Genomic DNA, 21218 nt, shown 5'->3' on the forward strand with positions numbered 1-21218 from the left:
GATTCTGTAGAGACGAGCTGAGCAACACTCCCCATTAAAGACCAGGGCATTTAAGGAGGTCGTCCTCCAGGAGTTAAACAGCACAGATGTGAAAATGTGTCATGAACTTGTACACTCAGTGCCAAGAAGTATCAGAGCAGTGTACTTCAAGTTCTGGAGGACATACTAAGTACTAGAATATTATACATTTTCTGAATTAAATCTAGGGTGTACTCATTTCTGCAATCCTTCATTTAAACACAATTGGCTAATTTACTTCTCTTACAGAAAATATTGGCATATATTTTGTTGTTTTTGTTAAGTATATGTTTAATGTGTTTCAATTTTGCCACCTTTCCATGAATTATATTAATTATATTAGTGATCATTAAGAAAATACATCTTTTATATTTATTCAGAGGTGGTGTACTCATTTATGCTATGCACTGTACATCCAAGTGTAACAGCTTCTTTTTAATTGGTTTTTGATCAGATGGAGGAAGATCTGAATGCAATTTTGCAGTGGATTGTAAGAGAGGAGTCTGTCGTTTTGAGTTCTATTTCAGGTAAAAAAAAAAATAAAATCTGCATTGAAGCATTCACAATAAAATAACTAACAAGCATTTAGACAATTCATAGCTTTCAGTCACGTGACCGGCTCGAAGACTTGGAGAGCAAAACATTCATAGAACTGCAGCACAAGCCTCTCAATTTGCCATCTGTTTCCCAGCCGCAAATATTTAGATAACCTCTCAAAAGAATAAAACAAAAGTATGTGAACAAAATGCAAGTTTTGGCCATTTGCAATCCATATTAAACACCCACGGCAATATTTCAATTATTAAACCGTGCGACAAAATGTTGTAAAAACACTTAAAGTGCCTTAATATGTTTAAAACAGTAATATTAAAAGATCAAATTCAGTAATTACCATATTAATGATGCATAGTTTACATAGGCAAGCAGATGAGGCCGAAATATGAACGCAATCTGCTTAATGGTTCGGTGTTTTCCTTATATTTGTTTTCTATGGGAAACCATTTAATGTGAAACTTTGCACATTGTGTTTATATTCTGGCTTCATCTGCTTGCCTGTACAAAGTATACATAATAAGGTGTTTACTGAATTTCGCCTTCTGCGTTTCTGCGTTTTACTACATTACTACTTAATGCAATCTGTGTAAAAATAACTGGCGGTCAGTGGAGCAAAGCTTCGTTATGCCCTCCAGGTGGGCGTTTGTATTTGGATGTACAATCACTTTTGTTGCACATAATAGCCTCTATATCTGATGTTGGTTTTTGTATAGTATTGATAGTGTGTGAATTGGAATGCAGCCATAGTTTTTGAATGAACTGCTGAAAGTGCAGTGAAAATCTGTTTATTTGCAAAGTCTTAAAAAAAAAAAAAGTTCTTTCTCTCTCTGAAGGCATCTTTGCGTATCTGAATTATCACGTGCCCCGCACTCGCCGTGAGATCCTTGAGGTCCTTATCAAAGGTCTGCACCGCCTGGAGTACCGTGGCTATGACTCCGCTGGTGTGGGCATTGATGGAGGAAACGCTAAGGAATGGGAAACCAACTCCAAGAACATCCACCTGATCAAGCAAACAGGAAAAGTCAAAGCGCTGGATGAGGAAATCCATAGTAAGTAATGGTGGTCATTTTACAGGGGGGGGGGACCTATATGTTCAACATCTGTTCTAAACTAAATTTTTCCTTTTCTTTATCTTTGACACACTGCACACTTGAAATGTATTGGCCAGATGCATTTGCTTACTTGTATTTTTTTTATTTTCTAGCCTAAATATGGTATTAACAGTTTGTATTTGAACATCTGATCACACTTTATTTTAATTCTCACTATTAACAAAACATTAACTATGACTTTTTCCTCAGTAAATGTTTTGCTTATTAATAGTAAGGTAGCTGTTAAGTTTAGGTAGTTGGTAGGATTAGGGATGTAGAACGTTCTCATGCAGAATATGTGCTTTTATTAGCACATATAAACAGCCAATATGTTAATAATAGGCATGCTAATAAGCAACCAGTTAATAGTGAGAATTGATCCCTATACTAAAGCGTTACATCTGTTCCACAGGGCAGCAGGATGTTGATCTTGATGTGGAGTTTGATGTGCACCTGGGAATCGCTCACACTCGATGGGCCACTCATGGCGTCCCCAGCCCGGTCAACAGCCACCCGCAGAGATCTGACAAGAACAACGGTCCGTTACCAACAACCTGCTTTTCATAACGCAAATTTACTTGCACAAACTTTCCTATCTGTAAAAAATTTTTTTTGGATAGAAGTGTTCTTTTTTGTGATTTTGTATTGTTTATTTTATTTCCTTGCAGAGTTTATTGTCATCCATAATGGAATCATCACCAACTACAAAGACCTGAAGAAGTTTCTGGCAAGTAAAACATCATCTCTCCATACATTTATCCAACCAGTACGTGTCTATATGTTGACCATTTCTATTTGTATGTGTACAGGAGAGTAAAGGCTATGAGTTTGAGTCTGAGACAGACACGGAGACCATCGCTAAGCTGGTGAAGTACATGTATGATAACCGGGAGAGCGATGCCATCACCTTCGCCACCCTCGTGGAGCAAGTCACCCAGCAACTAGTAAACACCTTTTCTGTCACCCTGACAATAGACACTCTAATGGTCATGAATAATGAATGTAAATGATGTGGTACTAAACATCATCTCTACTTTAGGAAGGAGCTTTTGCCCTGGTCTTCAAAAGTGTGCACTATCCGGGAGAGGCAGTGGGCAGCAGGTAATTTAACCTTAAGTAGTCAACATTAACATGTGCTCAATTAAATGCGTTAATGCATTCATTCAGTTCAGCTGTTTGAGGCCCCATCCACACGGAGACGCGTTTAGCTGTATACACATAAATTTTGTATTGTATAGGCGTTTCGTCCAGACAGATCCGGCATTTTGGGAGAGTGAAACCGATATTTTTTGAAACCGGATCCCAGAGTGGATAAATCTGAAAACGCCACCCTTGCGTTTTCGTGTGGACAGCGAATCCGTATATTTTCTGAAACGATGACGTCATCAGCCCATGTCTCGCCCCTAGTCAGACACCGCTACGTCACGTAACAGCAACAAAAACATGAACAAACACTGAACGATTGTCTTTTTATTAACTAACATTAACACAGATTAATAAATGCATTGTTCCATGTTCGTTTGTATACCGCGCGCAAGGTTTATGCGCATTGTCCAAGTCTTCTCCATTTTTAGTGCATCTCTGTGGCAGAATTACAGCGCCACATGCTGGTCTGGCATGTATACTACATCGTGTTGTGTCGGTTTTGTGGTTTCGTGTGGACGCAGATATTTCTTGAGACGAGGTGAAAAAAAAGATCGGATAGGGAAAGCTCTGGCTTCGTGTGGACGTAGCCTGAGTCTGTTCGACGTGATTTCTAAAAACTGATTGTAGCATTCTGAGTAGGGCTGTGCAAAAAATCAAATGCGATTTTCATGTGAATCTCGTCAGTAAAGGCACTTCTGGTGATTAGTAGTAAATCTCCAGCACATTCGCATGAAAATCGCATTCGATTTTTTGCACCGCCCTAATTCTGAGCAATCACATACACAAACACAAAAGTCCCTAATGGAGCTCCCATTATCAGGAGAAAGGAAAACGTTTACGTCACTCTCTATGGACAGTTATAAATGAAACCAGATGGGGAGTTTAACAAAAACAAAATAATTTGAGGTCATTGTATGGTCAAATTTAGGTGAAACTTGTTCAAATTTAGGTGAAACTAACAATGGAAAATAATTCTAAAGCTGTTAACAATAATGAATAAATACTGTAAATTTAAAAGATAACAAAAAATACAGCTCATTGTTAGTTACTTGTTAATGCAATTACTAATGGCAACTAATATTGCAAAGTGTTACCAAAATTTAATTATCAAAACAAAGCAAGTGATATGCTTTTCATGTAAATGTGATGTAAACACCTGTTGAGGGTTAATCGTTTTTTCCCCCATGTTTTTTGCACAAATAAGGTCACATTAACTAATAATTGGCTTGTTTGTATTTATACACACCAATTTTATTTTTTTCATGAAACCTATACGCGCATAAATGTTTTCTGAATCCTATTGTAATATTAATGAATTTAGAGTATTCTAAACAAGCGACCGAATGCCCAAGGTTAGTAATTTGCATATCATACCCAAACTATTTCCATTTAAAAGTTTCCGCACAGCCTTTCTTCACTCTCAGCAAACATACAACGCACTTGAGAGAACGCGCAGCAAGAAAAAAAACACATTTAGCAGCTTGTAAACCGACTTTACAGGTGCTTATTGTCTATAGCCAGCTGTATCTTTTACATATGCCCTGAACGTATGTTAACTAAGAAAATAATTGGCTTTCAGTACACTGAATTTGAAGCATTTGACAGCGCTATATTACAGTACAACTAAAAGCATTAATATCTCAAATGGGTATTTCTTTGCATCCATCCAGGAGAGGAGGTCCATTACTGATTGGAGTTAGAAGTGACCACAAGCTTTCCACAGATCACATCCCCATCCTGTATCGCTCCTGTGAGTTCTCACACACACACACACACACACACACACACACACTGACCTCCCACTGCATGAAGAACTGAACTGGCACATATCCTTTAAAATCACTGAGTTTAATGCTCAGACAGGTTCAAGCCTGTCCTGCAACATGCTCAGATTCCACCGGCCCATCTCTGCCCATTGGAACTAATTTACTTTCAACTATATCTGTCAAACAAGTAGGCAGAAGTCCAGAAATAAAGTAGAAATTGATAGCCAATTAATTAGCATTTATATAGTGACAAAAACAAGACATGCACAATATCCAGTTGTCATGCAAAATACATGTAATTTACTTGCAGTATCCTGCTTCTGTTATCAAATGATCCTCATATTGCAATGCAACAACTTTTACTAACATCATAAATGTCATTCTTGCATATATTCTCTTTAGAGTTACCAATAATAAAGTAATGATTAATAATGTGTCTTTGATTATAGCTGGTAAAGATAAAAAGAGCTGCAATACTCTGCCCAGGATGGACGAGGACACGTGTCTGTTTCCTGTGGACGAGAAAGCCGTGGAGTACTACTTTGCATCTGATGCCAGGTACATGCATTTCCATTTTGCCTCATCCAAAACTATGCCGATATGTCTTGCCGATAAGAGGAATACATTAACTCGCATGTGCTCAGGTGTGCTAGCGATTAGATCACTTCAGCATTGTGGCTCATTCTTGAAGCAAAGTTTTGCCTGAATGATGATTAGGTTCACTGTTTTGGATCGCTGCATTTAAACTGAGAAAGCACTACAGAATGACACGTTTGGTGTATGATAGAGGAAACTGTAATAGCACGTGTAGTGGCAGCAGAGGCATTACACCTTTACATTACCTTTGCATTACAGAGGTAAGAGAGCTTACACCTTTAAGCTCCATTAATGTGGAATGTTATATTTTTTTAAATTATGAGCTCTAGAAGATTTTCAGAATTTTTACAACTCTTTTGCTTTAGACCATTTACAAATATTAAATCATAAAATAAAAAAGGTAACTTTCTGAAAAAAAAAATGCAGTGATATATAGTTTATAATTATTTTCAAATCTTCAATGTACTGTCATTATAAAATAACTTTTATTATTGATTATTTAATTCTAACAAATAAGTTCTTGTTAAAAACTAACCAAAATTTAAAATAATTATGTATCGGCATCGGCTATCGGCCAAAATGAGTTGAAAATTATCGGCATATCGGATATCGGCAAAAATCCAATATCGTGCATCCCTAGAATGGAGTGGATTTAAACAGAATAGGTGTTGAAATGGCTTTATTTGATGTCACTGCAGTGCTGTCATCGAGCACACCAATCGAGTCATCTTCCTCGAGGACGATGATATCGCAGCAGTGCGTGACGGGCGTCTCTCCATCCATCGGATCAAGCGCACAGCAGGAGACCACCCGGCCCGTGCCATCCAGACCCTGCAGATGGAGCTGCAGCAGATCATGAAGGGTAAGGACAGATGCATATCATACACAAAAATAGCAAGAGCTGATTGAAAGCACCAGTTGCAACCTGATTGGCTGGCTTCTGCACATTCACAGGTTTTTATCAGTGTGCTGGACGCAAAGTTTCAAGGAAGAAACTTTCAGAGGAAGCACTAGTCCTTAGAGTAAACATTGTTAGCAAGGTTGATTGTTTTAAATGATATAGTCATTTAATTGGCATTAATACAACACACACATGCTAAACTACAAATAGCAAGTGTGCTTAACCTTTTAATATGGTTTTTAACAACAAATTAAATGCATCTATTTAATAATTTATTAATATATTAATAAATTGTCCACTATTCAAATGCATCATTTTATTAACGTACTCTATGCCCACTGCTCTGATGATTACTGACTGCATTTGTGCTGGTTCTACTGAGACTTAAGATAAGAAATCAAATTATTGATGAAAATTTAAGAAATTATTGATTAATCAATTACATACACCATTAAATAAAAAAGGACTGTGGTTAGTCACTTTACATATCACTTAGTCAATCTCTTCTTTTTTCCAAGTGGGAGGCAAGAATAAGATCAGACCAAGTTCATACCAAGAATGATAACTATAGCAATAACTTTATTAGCGTCCATATCAATGGATGATAACGTTCTGTTTAATTTTAAGCTCGCGCTGCAGTTTTGTCATCTGCCACTTTAAATGCTCAAACTCGTTAAAATCTGGTGGATTCAGATTGCCTGTCAATGTTTTATCTTTCATCAGCTGGAAAAAAAATGTTCTGAAAGTGATTCCAACTTTAGAATGATTAGTAAAATGATAGTTAACAAATGCATAGCTTTATAGAAACCGTATGAATGGCCTTTTATGAAAGTCAACAATGTGGTTATATGAGAATAACCAGAAACTGACGTAAAACAGAGCAAAAAAAAAAACCTGCACACACAATCGATTTATGCTTCATGCTAACTATTTGCTATGTCTAAAGTGTTGCGTATTTTGGTGATCATAATTTCACTGTGAAGTCTGAGGTTACTTGGCATTGAGAGATGTTTGCTTGGAAATCGAAAAGCCTGTTAGACATGATTACATTCATTTTACGAAACGGTCATTGGGGAAATACACAGATGATTGGATATAAACCAACCACACCCAGTATGACCCACATTAAGATTGCGAGGTTAAAACAAGTTCTCAAGATGTTTATGGACAAACTTCTCAATGCAGCTCTGCCATATAAACCTCAGTCAGAGAGAAATGACTGGCATAAACCAAAGAGAGAATCCAAGAGGTCAGCTGTAGCAATAGCACACCAACAGTGTGCGGTTAAACGCTGATTTGTGCCGTGGCTTCAGGAAAAACACCAGTTTCATATAACAACTTGGCTTGTAGGACCACGATCACATGTTTCTATCACTAACAATCCAGACAAATCGAATGGCTAAAATGACTTCCCAATGCCAGAATAATACATTTCCCAGTTTATGAACTAATCCCCAATTCGGGAACATTTTGTCATTTTTGCACATAAGGAATTTGGTAACACTTTGTTTTAAGCACTAATTCTTACTACTAACAAGTTGCTTATTAGCATGCATATTACTAGTTTATTAATACTAGGGGTGGCACGATACCATTTTTTCAGAACCGATCCCGATCCGATACCAAAAGTTCTTGAGTATCGGACAATACCGATACCGAGCCGATACCAGCAGAGTTTTTTTTATTTTTTTTTATTACCTCAGTGTGTGTTGACCTGATCATCACTCTTTTGTGTATTACACACAATCTACTAAATATAGACAACTTCATTATAAAGAAAAATAACAAATTAAAAAATATATAATCATAATCTATGAGAAAAATACTATTAATAACTAGGTTAGTGGATATTTCAGCTGCAAAAGTTACTCTACAAAAATGATTTTGAGTTCACAATAATTTTATAAAATCTAAACATTTAGAGAAAACATTTAGTTGGGGAAAACTAAAAGTAAATAGGTGTAATCTGGTAAAATGTTACACATTGCTCTTTGTATTGTAATATGCATTCATGAAAAACAAGTAAATATAATTATATATAAATATATGCAATAAATTAAATGCATTTCTTTTACATTTATAGCACAGTAATGAAGCAGCAACATATGATAGATAAGACAGAACATGAAAGGCTATTAACAGTCTTTCATTGCGCAAAAGTATTATAACATGAAAGGCTCCAATACAGAGCAGCACGAAGCGCTTATGCGCATCCCGTGCACAGAATGATGCACTTGAAGCAACACGGAGTCACAGAGTCTACGCTCCGCATAGAAAAGTTCAAAGCACAAAGGGAAGAGATACTGATGCGTAGTGTATTATATCTGTGCGATAGTTTCTTGAGCCTTTTCTTTTAGCAGTTTTAAATTTCAGTTACTGTGCGCGTGAAGAACAATTCCTAGTGCTCTGTACTCCAGTGTAGTGAACCTGTAACAGACACCCGGTAGAAAGTAACATGATTTAGAATTAGCTATAAACTCCAGCAAGATAAAGTCCTTTTATGCAAAAGTCTGTTACAGGTTCACTACACTGGAGTACAGAGCACTAGGAATTGTTCTTCACGCGCACAGTAACTGAAATTTAAAACTGCTAAAAGAAAAGGCTCAAGAAATTATCGCACAGATATAATACACTACGCATCAGTATCTCTTCCCTTTGTGCTTTAAACTTTTCTATGCGGAGCGTAGACTCTGTGACTCCGTGTTGCTTCAAGTGCATCATTCTGTGCACGGGATGCGCATAAGCGCTTCGTGCTGCTCTGTATTGGAGCTTTTCGTATTATAATAATTTTGTGCAATGGAAGATTATTTCTAGCTTTTCTTGTTCTGTCCTATGATAGTGTATGTGATGTGTAATGTGTATAGCACACCTACAGTGTCTCATTTCAGTCACATTGTCTGAAAAAGATGAGTCGGTGTCTATTGTATCATCCTAGAGAGAGTTTTGTCGTCTTGACTGTCGTAACTGAACGTGACGCGCAGTCTGAATGCTGAATGGAGGATAACTGACAGCCGCAGCAGAGAGAAGAGTTTAAGAGAACTTGAATTTAACAACTTAAATATTCGTACCTCACATTAAACTATGGAACGGTCTCAGAACACTTGAAATATAGTGCATGGAAACTTTATGGTGCTTTATAATGTTTTGTGCCTTTCGTGGGGCTTAACAAAAACACAGAATAGTATACGCACTATATCGGATTTGGATCAGTCTTGTCTGACCGATACCCTGATCCAGCAGAAAGTGGCAGTATCGGAGCGATACCAATACTGAATATCGGATCAGCGCTCCCCTAATTTGTACATTTTTAAAATATTGGGTACAGAAACCAAAAGATGGTGCTTTATAATGTTTTTGTGCCTTTCGTGGGGCTTAATAATAAAACAGAATAGTATATGCACTATACCGTATTTGGATCGGTCTCGTCTGATCGATACCCCGATCCAGCAGAAAATGCCAGTATCGGAGCGATACCGGTCCTGAATATCGGATCGGCGCACCCCTAATTAATACTTTTAAAGCACATATTAAAGGTGGGGTAAGTGATTTCTAGTAGCCAATGTTGATATTTCAAATCGCCAAAACAAACGCCCCTATTTTGATAGCTCCACCCCACACATACGTACGCAACCCAGGCAACGATTATGACACACGAGCATATTCAAGCAAAAGCCAGCATATATTAGTTGTTAAACCAATGTTACTCACCTATCGAGAATAAACAAAGCAACCTCGGCGTCCGATCGCAGGCCTTCCGCTCCTTGAGTTCTCTCCAGCACTGGAAGGAAAGCTGATCCGATATTTACACGGGTCCTACTTTTTGCCTTATTGCCTTAAGCCTTCTATTGTTCCGCGGACGTTTTTTTCCCTCTTTTGTTTTTTTTATCCGCCATCCCTATCTTTCTGTCGTTGCTCGGCTCTGCTAATGTCCGTCCTGTGCACTGAGCGCTCTCTCCTCCCCATCATGAGTAGACACGCCCCTTACTGCTGATTGGCTACAAGTTTGTTTTGGTACTCGGCCCGACTCAGTTTTCTAAAGCGTTTTTGAAAAAAGACATACCCCACCTTTAATGCCTTATTCTGCAAGACTATATTCTAGATCCCTTAATCCTAAACTTAACAACTACCTTGCTAACTATTAATAAGCAGCAAATTGTGAGTTTGAGACAAGGAAGTGTGACCAGGAATTTTAGTTACTCTTTGCCGTTTTAGCTCCTTCTCAAAGATGATAAGTTTTCTGTGGTAGAGGAACTGTAGGAGGTGCTTTATTTCATCCTGCATAATTTTTAAAGGAAATGTTGCACATTCATCTCTTTGCTTTTCTATCTTTTGCATTGCATTCGAGCGTTCTGATTGGAGCTTTCCAGTTCTGTGTGCAATACGTATCATTCACTCTGTAAATGAACTATGGTTATGCATCGGAGACTGAGACCACCATAGCACTCACTACTACTGTTGCGCTTGAGGAGCTGACATGTATCAGAGGGCGAATGTGTGCTTGCTTTCCAGCCACCAGAGAGCAGTACATCACTTCAGATGTGCACTGCTTTATATTTCTCCTCCTTTTTTGCTCCTCCTCCATCTCTCCATCCACTCCTTCCCTCATTTCTCCTCGCCTCCCCACATTTCATCTGACAAAAAAAAAAATATTCTCATGACCTAATTTATGGGTATTGCATTCCCTCAGTTATTCTCACATTCCTGCTGTGTATCCCAATGATTTTGTGAGAAAATAATTAATGAAGAATTTCTAATCAAGTGGAAAATTTAAGGGCTTTGGTTTTGCTTGGCGTCAGTGGCTGAAATCTCTTAATCCCATCAGACTGTTTGTAATCGGCTATTTATGATGATGATTGTTCAGTCATGGCTTATGACGCCTCACAGATGCCCTTTAAGACGAGAGCAGTTCCAGATGACATTTGCTCAAAAATATGACACGATAATTCACTCGGTACAACCGAATGCAGTGATTTTGTGATGCTTGTCACCTAAAAGACTAACTTGACTCTATTTCTTCTTTATAAAAAGGAAACTTCAGTTCCTTCATGCAGAAGGAGATCTTCGAGCAGCCAGAGTCTGTGGTCAACACCATGCGAGGAAGAGTTAACTTTGAGAACAACACAGGTAAGGCCAGCTGTGCTCAGATCAGCGAGTCCTTTCCAGACCAGACACAAGTAAAGCTTCTAGGGAATTCATAGTTCTTGTGAATTTAGACGTATCTCTACACTGGTCAGAAGAAATTTATTTAACGGGAACGAGGTGTGTTGATGTCTTTGCAAACATTTACCAGCTGACTCTTTACACACTTACTGTATGTGTTGACTTTGGTAGAACTGAATGGTCAGTCAACTGCATCATTGTCAATAAAACTGGACTCATGAGCAATGAGTCAGATTTCAGGGGAAAGCCAAGTAGCAAGTTTCATAGTTCTTGTGAATTTAGACGTATCTCTACACTGGTCAGAAGAAATGTATTTAACGGGAACGAGGTGTGTTGATGTCTTTGCAAACATTTACCAGCTGACTCTTTACACACTTACTGTATGTGTTGACTTGGTAGAACTGAATGGTCAGTCAACTGCATCATTGTCAATAAAACTGGACTCATGAGCAATGAGTCAGATTTCAGGGGAAAGCCAAGTAGCAAGTTTCTGCCTAATCTACTTCCTTTAAAAGTTTATAGTGAAACAGAAGGCAAAGAAGTTACTGGGAATAGCTGATTTTTCCTTAAATTTTTTTTTTTTTACTTTGATACCAGATTTTTGTAAATTGTGTGTGTTTGCAGTGATCTTGGGAGGGTTGAAAGACCACATTAAAGAGATCCAGAGATGTCGGAGGCTCATCATGATCGCCTGTGGGACCAGTTACCATGCTGGAGTTGCAGTATGTACATCATTAAACAAACACACAGAGGTCCACTTCACACCTGGCATTAGTATGGGTTTTCCAGCGAATAGATCTCATATTGAGATCTACATTTGGAGCTGGTTAGGGATGACTAACAACATTTAACAATGTTAAGAGTTGTAAATGCTACAAAACATATGATTGGAAAAGTTAGTTTCAATAAGTGGTTGGCTGAAGTTTTTTGTTTATCTCATAAATTTCAGAAACTTTTATTTATGACAACATCAGCATCTAAGCACAGATTCATCGGAGTTCCCATTCTCCATCTTCATCAGATTTCTTGAACAGATTTGGCTAATAAATAATTTGTTAAACGGTAAATGGAAACATATTAATAGTGTTTGCCTTTCTGTTATTAGTAATAGAAAGGCAAAGTCTAAATATCAAATAAATATTTAATTCTGCGAACCATGCAAACTCCATCAGTTGGATCTTCTGAAGTGTGCATTTTTAGCCTGCGTAAAAACAAGTATTCTCAGTGTGTCGCAGTCTGTCTGTGTTGAATCTTCACTCACTTCTCACTTAAAATAATTTCTGAATGGAGAAATGCAATAGACTAGATGTCTTATTTATTATCTGTCATATGACAGAAAACATATTGAAATCCGATTACATTGGAGACCTGGAATCCAAGGTGTAAATGCAATCCAGCTGAAGATTGTTTGGATATGAAACACGTGTTATTGTCAGGTGTGAAGGGGGTCACAGAGACTTGTACAAGTTTAAATCCAGAATTTAAAGGGGTCATATAAAGAAAAAAATTGTCCTCTGAAATGTTTCAGAACTTGAATCTTCCTATCTGTTAAAAAAAAATGAAACCAAACTGCAAAAACAAAATATAATGTTATGTAAATGGTCAGCTATTGAAAGATGAAGCACAGTCTCTGTTGGGCCTGCTTTTACTCATTTTATAAAGTGAGAATTTACATAGTGTTAAAGCTACAGCTGTATAAAAAAAATGTTGGTAACACTTTATGGTCACACTTTATTTTAAGGTCCAATTCTCACTATTAACAAACTATTAACTACGACTTTTGCCTCAAACTCCTAATTTGCTGCGTATTAATAGTTAGTAAGGTAGTTGTTAAGTTTAGGTAGTGGGTAGGATTAGGGATGTAGAATATTCTCATGCAGAATTTGTGCTTTATAAGCACTACTAAACAGCCAGTATGTTAATAATAGGCATGCTAATAAGCAACTAGTTAAAAGTGAGAATTGGTCCCTAAACTAAAGTGTTACTTTAATATTGGGACAAATTCTCTCTATAAGCAAATTGCTTATTAGCATGTAGTTAATGGTTTGTTAATGGTTTGTTAATGGCGAGAAATGGACTTTAAAATAAAGTGTGACCAAAATGTCCTATTTTGTTCTGAAGGTAGTGTCACATTTGTTTGGTGAATATTTGTGGGTGAAATCCAGTGTTTTTAATATGAATCCACACAGTCTGGAATTTTGTGACTTCCCAATGCAGATTTTGTTAGGGTTTACGTTGATTCCACAGATCCGCCATTTTGATCAATAGAAAGCTGCTTGGCTTAAAAGGGACTTCATAAAGCGCTACACTGTTGGCAATAAACAATCGACCGTTTTTGCTGAGATTTTGCTTATATGACTGGAGAGAATGGATCATTATCATGAAAAAACACAAAGACACTGCAAAAAAGCCTTGACTAACAGTCATAAGTTGACTTTAGGGTAAAATAAATGCTTTTTATCACTTTATCATATTTTATTGCATCATGTCTGATTACGAAATAATAATTGGTTCATGCTGGTTCTGTTTCTGGTTTAGACTCGTCAGGTACTGGAAGAACTGACTGAACTTCCTGTCATGGTGGAGCTGGCTAGTGATTTCCTGGATCGCAACACGCCTGTCTTCCGAGATGATGTGTGCTTTTTCATCAGCCAATCAGGTTGGCTTGCGTGCCTGTGTGTGTTATGAATTATGTTTTTGAGGTAGGACAGTCATCTGAACTCTGATGTGTGTGTTCAGGAGAGACGGCAGACAGCCTGTTGGCTCTGCGCTACTGTAAGGAGAGAGGCGCCCTGACGGTGGGCATCACCAACACTGTGGGCAGCTCTATCTCAAGAGAAACAGACTGTGGTGTTCACATCAATGCTGGCCCAGAGATTGGTGTGGCTAGCACCAAGGTGGGTTTGTTTTTTTTGGTTGTTTCTTAATTTATCAAGTAATTTTATTGTTGAGGGAGGGGGACAAAAATGGCAACCACCTTTGAACATTTTAACTTAAAATAATGTTTAGGACTGTTGGATTTAGTTCATTTAGTATAATCACAAAAAAAGGATATTATGCAAATGATCTGATTACAGTTTTAGCCAATTTACAACCTTAGTAAATTTAAATTAAAGTTATACTTAATGATAATTTTATTTTTGGTCAGTGTATCATCTGATACTGATAGTAATGCTCAAGCAGCCCACAGTGGCTATGGTTACTCAAGGCGAGTCAAGGCAAGTCATCTGAATGATGTATATTCACAGAAGATGAAGATAGCATGAAGTACCAAGTTTTCTATTTAAAAAAAGTGTTTCAATTATGTATGGTGTGCCGAAGAAGCAAAATAGGTCTGACGACAAAAAGACCAACAGAGACAAAAAACGAGTGTAAATATTGATCTGTAATACATACTGGAACACAAGGTGAAAAGATTTGAGTACAGAGAAAATCCTGAGTAGTGATGTTCAAGTTGCTTCTTTTTTTGTTGGATAGGTAAGGACTGCTCTCTGAAGACTGAACCGTTGTGGTATCTATAAGTACATGCTTGCTAAAGAACTTCTTGATGCACTTTTAACAGATAGTTGAGTTGAACAGTGCTTATTTGAATGCGAGAAAATGGGTAAGAATTGAGAACTACAACTCAAAGTATCGAGAAGTGTCCCATACCATTCTAAACCACGTCGAGCCATATGCCAGAATCAAACCTGAGTCTCCCACATAAGCACCACAGCTCAGAAGGTCTAGAGCATGTGTCTTAACCGCTATTCTACATCTTCAACCACCACATACAAGTCTAATGAAGTCACAACAAATATGTGAAAAGAAAAAAACTGTTCTTGGAATCGAGTGTCTAAGGAGCAGCTGGATGAGAGATGTTAATGCTGAGAGAAGAAATATGACCACAAAGGAGACTGCACTTTTCATACTCTTGCTGCTCCGGCCTTTCTCTACCCCTACTTTTTCTCTTTAGCTCTTGGAACAATTGGGCAGGCCATTTTCAATGAGTTTAAGCGATAAGTTACAGACTCCCTCGGATGTCATCCAGGATTCAAATGAGATGCAGGACTTTACAGTTGAGGATCAAACTCTCATTAGATCGGTGGTTTATTTGTTTCTGTATTTAAGAATAATTATGATGCAGTTGTGATTGAACAAACTCCCAAAGGTTGTTAATGACCATGTGTTACGTAGTTGTAAAAGAAAACTCCCTACCATAGTCATTGCTGCGAAGGTTGGGGCTATACAAATTTGGAGTTATAGTCACAAATCCGTGAATTTATGCTGAGATCATATAGCGGATTGCTCATTAGGTCATATTCAAGTCCGTATGAAATCAAAATTGACCCTTTCTACTTTTGATATTACTGCAAAGAAATTGGAGTTAGTATTTCTTCGTCCTCCACAATCGACTGCAAATTGTCATTAAGGTCTGGCATGATTGCCCACTTTTAAAGATTTGAACAATTCTATCCATTCTATTTTTTTTTTCATGCTTAAAGGGGTCATATGATGCGATTTTCAATTTTTCTCTTTGGAGTGTTACAAGCTCTTGGTGCATAAAGAAGATCTGTAAAGTTGCAAAGACTAAAGTCTCAAATCCAAAGAGATATTCTTTATAAAAGGGACAGGGCATCATCACAGTATGGTAGGGGCGTAAAATTTCTGTCACACGCTTGAGGTATTCGGTCAATCACAGCACACCTCGCTTTTCAGACCGATGAGCTTTGTAAAAATCGACGCGTTTCAGAAAGGCAGGACATAGAGGAGAAACAATAATGTACAGTATGTGGAAAATAATTTGTTTTGTGAATATGTGCAAAATAATGTGTTTTTTGAACCTTAAACCGCATAAACACATTTCATTACACCAAATACACAAAATAATGTTCTTTTTAGCAACATCATATGACCCCTTTAAAACCGCTTGTCCTATATAGGGTTAGGAGGATGCTGGAGCCAATCACAGCATCTCATGCCAAGGCAGTGAAAACCCTGGACAGATGACCAGTCCAAGTAATTCCCAATGTTTCACATGCTGTACATCACATTACAGGTTGAATTGATGTTGACGTTAATGATAAACCTACAGTCGTCATGTGATTATGGTGAAAACCTGGTAATCAGATGGTTGTTGGTTCAGGACCTCCAAGAAGTGATCCATGAGCTTTCACCTTTGTGTCCTTGAGTAAGGCACCTCAGGATATTCCTGGGGGTGCCTGTCTCATTAAAACATTTATGATGCCATTCTATGACCGGAAGTAAAATGACTGGAAATCGATTCCACCGGCCCTGGTTGTGTGGTGATGAATTAAGATTCTGTTGTTACTGTATTAGCTTTTTTAAATTTCATGAACATGAAATTGACACTTTGTTGCTCTGTAAAATGGTGGTCTGTTTCCTGTGGTGCATTGTGGTCATAATAATTTCTCAGTTGAATACCCTTTGGAGGGATGGTCATTCTGGAAGCTGTTTCCCCAACTGGAACTCTCATCACAAAGAGAAGGACTCTGACTTTCTCATCTATCCATCAATAAAGTAGAAATCCATCCATTCATTCTTCTTTTATCCTCCCTCTTATTAGTTCCCAACTCATGTTTTTCCAGATCGGGGCATTAAGTGTCCGCAAAGGACTTTTTGTTGGGTGTTTTTACAAAGAATAAACATGTACAATCATGCAGCCTCAAGTCTAGGTTATCTGGCCTTCTTTTTCCGTCTAAATTATACACACTTTTAAAATGTCAGGACTTTTGAGAATCGTTGGATTGCTCCACAGATGCAGGCTCTTTCTCTCTATCCGCCCATGTCTGCACAGCACCAGAGCAGTCCCTCAGGGGAATCTTTAAACTCACAACTACTTGGAGTGTTATGCTCCTGGGTTTCCAGATTGCAGCTGTAATAATTTGGATTGCAACTGCAAAATTGGGAAGTTTAAGCTAGGGAAGAAGATGACCCTCTGCTGACTGAGAAATGAAAGCGTCATGTAGACGCCAGTTCTTTTTTTTTTTTTTTTTCCCTGACTCTTTCCTACATGGGCATACATAACTTCACTGGCTGGATTTGTGGTGGCAATCATATTTTGCACATTGTGGCCATTAGATGGTTAGGCTGACTTCATTCAACCCAAATATAAATCCAAATATCTGCCAATCAAACATCTTTCAGTCAGCAACGAACATCAGTCAGCAGTTTTCCAGGCAACAGACACCCTCCAACTGTTCCTTCCAATTTGCCAAAATACACCAATTGCAGCACAGCTTGCAGCTAGTTAGCTTATACCCAGCCCATCTTGTGAGCTGCTGAATTTGATGTAGGTATGACATATTGCTTGTTTTGCCTGATTTTGCTGTGATTGCAGTCCTCCCTCTCCCATGAGGCCTCTGTTCTTCAAGAGTGTTCCTGCTGTGGCAAGCTTTGATTCCTTCATAATTCCATGCTTAAAACTTGCAGTGCTCTGCTAGGGGTTATTTTTTGTCACTGTTTTCAAAGTCTCATTTATGGCATGCTACACATTGACACTTCTGTAGTTGAATTGTTTTTGTTTTTTTTCTCTTCAGTGGCTCTAAGTCACTCAAGTCTGTTGTGGCTCTGCTTGTTCCTCACTGGATCCATGTACTGTTTTACCTACTGAAATGAAGAAAAAAAAAGTTAACACATGCATTTACTTGAACTGAAACTTTGCCATGGTATCCAGTTATATCGGGGTAGGCAAGTTTGGTCCTAGAGAGCCGCAGTCCTGCAGAATTCAGATCCAACCCTGAAAAGAAAATCTTCACCTGCCTATAGCCTTAGTAATCCTGAAGACATTGATTAGCTTGTTCAGGTGTGTTTGTTTAGGGTTGTAGCTGAGCTCTACAGGACTGCGGCTCTCTAGGACTGAACTTGAGTTATATAATACTGTTGCATCACCAAACGGTTGCTGACCATAGTGGTGCCAGAAATGACCAAAAGTCAATGGTGTCTGTTTGCTTGGTCACAGTCAGTGTGAACCCCTCGTTTAGAAACATCTAGAGCAGAGGTGTCAAACTCAGTTCCTGGAGGGCTGTAGCCCTGCAGTGTTTAGTTCCAACACACAAACCATGTAGTTTTCAAAAAAGCCTGAAGGACTTGATTAGCTGGATCCGGTGCATTTAATTAGGGTTGAATCTAAACTCTGCAGGGCTGTGGCCCTCCAGGAACTGAGTTTGACACCTGTGATCTAGATCAATGGTCCTCAACTCTGGACCTTGAGATCTACTTTCCTGCAGTGTTTAGCTCCAACCCTAATCAGACACACCTGAACCAGCTAATCAAGGTCTTCAGGAACACTAAAAAGTTGCAGGTAGGTGTGTTTAATCCAGGTTGGAGCTAATCTCTGCAGGAAATTGGAGGTCCTGAGTAGGGCTGTGCGATATGGACAAAAAAAAACTATCGCGATTTCTTTGATCAATTTAGTGATTTCGATTTTAATCACGATTTTGACACACACAGACATGCTTTACAGTCATAAATGCATTCAGTGTGAATTTGAAACATATTTCCAAAAGAAAACCAATTAGAGCTTTATCAAGAAGTACAGTAATACAATCTTTCATAGACATATTCACGTGTAAACTCAATAAATATAACTTTAACTACCACCACGAGTGACATCTATTATTGCCTTGTTTATCTAAAAGTGCACTTTTCCTTGTTTTAAATCTAGCCAAAAAGCCATGTGTTGACTGTGAAACAGTAGACTTTAATTATATGCATTTATGGTGTAATTATGCGGGAGGTCGGGGGCGCGGAAAATCGTGCTGTAAAGCGATTTAGAAATCGCGCATGCTCAAATCGCGATTTTTATGACGATTTCGATTAATCGCAGAAGCCCTAGTCCTGAGTTGATCTAGAGCAAGTGTGAACGACCCTGCTCAAGACCCTAATATTGCATTGTGGCTATTCTCTAGCCGTTGAGTGTACATCGGTTGTACACTCGTTATTACGGCACATTATGGGATTGAATGAGTGGCATAACATCCATGGTTTCGGATAGTGGTCGACCGATATATCTCCAAGGCCGATATATCGGCCGATATTTGGTATTTTTCAATTATCTGCATCGGCCGATAAGTTTTTCTGCTTTTATTTTGACGCCACACGACCACAGGGTGAGCACCCCCTGCTGGCCTCATTAACTGCTCTTCCAGCAGCAACCTAGTTTTCCCAGCAGGTCTCCCATCCAGGTACTGCTACAGCTTCAGTGGGCAACCAGTCTTGGGCTACAGGGTGATATGGCTGCTCAATGCCACCTTCAACCTTTGCATCCATCCACCAAGTTTATGCTTTGGGGATGCAATTTTGCATGGACTGCTGGGTAGTACACCATTGTAGAAGTCATTTTACAAATGCAACTTATGCCTCTTTGCCTTCAGCTTCTACATGCAAGAAGAGACAATAAATATACATTTTATAAATGAGTCAGTTGTATTGTTATAATAGCCTTTATTATAATAGACAGTTTCAGTGTAAAAGTCTGTTTTCTCTTTCAGTTTTCTCTAGTGCTAAGGCTGTCAGCCTCTGCTATCATCCCACAGGTCTGCGCTTAGGCGACTTTGTTGCATGGACTGTTGGGTAGTAGACCACTGCACAGCAGAGGTCTGTAAATTGACCTGAGTCCAATGGGACCAAACTAATTGACTGCTTTAGAGTTGAGTTTGCATCTTTTTTTATGTATAACTTAAGGTTTGCATCAGGTTTGGGTTTATATTTAATTGAGAAAATTGTTGCCTTTTTAAAACCACAGAGAGGGTTTAGATTACTGTGCATTGGGACTCTGGTAAATTGGTTAAAATGGGTTGATGGTTTAATGTGATCTAACTGATCACCAAGATCATAATCTGTCAATCCCAGTCACCATCTCTCCTTTGACCAAACTACTTAACCCTCAGATTGGTACAGGAACTTTATCCCTGCAGGTAGTGAACTGTCACAGATGAAAAGCATCTGTAAATAATAAGCGACAAAGTAATGTATCCATGGATCAGTGCTCATGTGGTAGTGATTTGTGAGGGTGGGTGTCTGGTCCTTGGCTCCTCTACCGTCACTGGAAGTATCTTGCGTGAACTCAGAGAACCACAAGTGAGCCAGAGCATGTTGTCAGACGTCCTAAATGCTTCCTAAATGTGCTTCATATCTGACTGAGAGTGGCTTTAATATGCTCTTAAAGATAATGGCATAACACCAGATTACATTTAGACATATAATGTGACAACGTATGCATTGAGGAATGCTGTTAAAGTGATTTACAAGCCACAGAGGCTTTGGGATCAAAGGCCTTTGTGAGAGATGGGGATGGAGAGAAAATATGAAGCACTTCTTCTTTCTCTGTTCCCCAGCCTTATTTGGCAAATCATTCAACCAAAACATTTTTGGTTTTCCTTCTTTCTATATTTTTTAATGACACCAGAAATACAATACAGTGTTTTTGGCAACCCAAGTTCTCTCGCTTTGTCATTTGACCAGGTGTAGAATGTGGATTATAAATGTGCTTTTTTTCTAATCGAAGGAGACACTGCAGATCAAAAACGCATTTTCGGTATTGCTGTTTTTATTAAATTGCTGCATGGAAAACATCTGTCAAAATCTTGGTGGCCCCAATAAGTGTCTGGACACTTGAGCCACTGTTAAAATGTCAGAATGCCATTGTCTTGCATAAAAATATCATATACAGAAGAAAAAAAAAATATATATATATAATATGGCCCTATGAAATCCATTTATTTTTTCCAAATTCCTTTTTTTTTTTCCATTTTAGTTTTTCTGCATTCCATTTTTTTCTGTTTACATTTTTCTAGACTCTTTTAATGGTTAAACTAAAAAATATGAATCAAAAAGCATGTGTAATTAATTGAAATCATGAAACGTACACAATTTAACAGCAGTTTATTAAAAGTTTAACAAATTAAATCATTAAGGCCTTATGAAATGTTTTATTTTTTTTCTTAAATTCAGTTTTTTTTTTTTTTTTTTTTTTTTTTAGAG

General features: G+C 38.1%; 1 pseudogene; it reads left to right on the top strand.

Moving 5' to 3' along the window:
* Positions 1-1370: 1370 nt before the first annotated feature.
* The window catches only part of LOC107661344 (glutamine--fructose-6-phosphate aminotransferase [isomerizing] 1-like), a 30001-nt pseudogene continuing 10153 nt past the window's right edge, over positions 1371-21218 (top strand).

Source organism: Sinocyclocheilus anshuiensis, unplaced genomic scaffold, assembly GCF_001515605.1.
Source record: "Sinocyclocheilus anshuiensis isolate Anshui unplaced genomic scaffold, SAMN03320099.WGS_v1.1 scaffold703, whole genome shotgun sequence".
NCBI classification, from domain to species: domain Eukaryota; kingdom Metazoa; phylum Chordata; class Actinopteri; order Cypriniformes; family Cyprinidae; genus Sinocyclocheilus; species Sinocyclocheilus anshuiensis.